Source organism: Cucurbita moschata, unplaced genomic scaffold, assembly GCF_002738365.1.
Source record: "Cucurbita moschata cultivar Rifu unplaced genomic scaffold, Cmos_1.0 Cmo_Scf00132, whole genome shotgun sequence".
NCBI classification, from domain to species: Eukaryota; Viridiplantae; Streptophyta; class Magnoliopsida; order Cucurbitales; family Cucurbitaceae; genus Cucurbita; species Cucurbita moschata.
In genome coordinates, this window is record NW_019268648.1 from 102597 (window position 1) to 103987 (window position 1391).

A 1391-nucleotide genomic window follows, 5' to 3' on the forward strand; every position below is an offset into this window, starting at 1 on the left:
ATACAATTATGCTTCATCTTGAACCTACTAACATGAAACTAAAACTGCGTTCAATTTAACTCTATTTTATTGTCATCTTGAATGACGTGTAGGATATATTCTTGATTTACCTTGATATTTCATATTAGTTAAGCTTTTTGCAAAATCAGAATTAGACAACAACAAAGATGAACTTGGGTCTGTTTATTATTTTAAAGAAAATTTCTTTCTCCATCTTATTCGTAATAACTCTGCAACTAAATTCATATTATGCTAAGAAACAAATTTTTTACTGGCAAGAAGTAAAATATGCAACTTTAACTAAAATTTCATCTAAACAAATTTTATTGCCATACAACATAGATGACAATTATAGCCTTCAAACAAAAAATAGAGTAGTTGTGGTGAACGGGATAGAAACTCTAGTGTTCATCCATAATATACAACCACTACCTAAATTATGACCTAAAAATTTGAAAACATAAGTTGTAGTTGAAAATTACATAAAACAATCCCCTAAATCCAAGAACTCGTGTCCAATTAGTAAATCCTAAAGATAGTAGCTAACATAGAGTAATTGAAGCTCCACATGAAGTAATTTAAAGTTCCAGCTACTTAACTAAAGTTTATCTGTCTTTAATGAAGCATGAGTTGCACTTGAGTTGGAATTAAAAATGTTGCATTTTTTTATAAAGGGCATTTGGTCTAGTGGTATGATTCTTGCTTAGGGTGCGAGAGGTCCCAAGTTCAATTCTTGAAATGCCCCTATGTTCATTCATCAAAAGATGAGCCTCAGAGAAAGCAAGTACTTATTCTTTTTTCATCTCTTTTCTACATTAATTATCTTTCTACAGTAATTATCTTTTTACACTACTTCTATTCTTTTTTCTTCTCTCTACATACTACTTTTTTTTTTCTTCTTTCTACATAACTATCTTTCTTTCTACAGTAATTATCTTTTTACACTACTTCTATTCTTTTTTTTTTCTCTCTACAGTAATTATCGTAAACCCTATGTAAATAATTTAACAGCGGTCTAGATCTAAAAGATATAATAATTATTGCTCATGGATTTCATTAACAAAGAAAATAAATGAAATAATGATGATACATTCCATTAACAACTTAATATATGGTCCATTATAAGGGCATATGTTATAGTGGTATAATTCTTGCTTTGGGTGCAAGAGGTCTCGAGTTCAAGTCTCAAAATTATAACCCTTGTATATTATAAGGGCATATGTTATAGTTTGTTTCTTTTGTTGGGTTGTTGGTTTATTTGATAACCCTTGTATATTATAACAATTCAACTTTTCGTTTTATAGCCCTCCAACTACTAAGAGAAAAATATATTTGAGTAGAAGCTAAAAATATTGGGTGTTCAAGAAAAGGCATTTGGTTTAGTGGTATGA

General features: G+C 29.3%; 1 non-coding gene across 1 annotated transcript; it reads left to right on the forward strand.

Annotated features, from left to right (window-relative positions):
• The first annotated feature begins 673 nt into the window (after nt 1–673).
• On the forward strand, nt 674–745 carry TRNAP-AGG. The gene has a single exon. It is a non-coding gene; the product is annotated as a tRNA-Pro (tRNA).
• Nucleotides 746–1391: the final 646 nt, after the last annotated feature.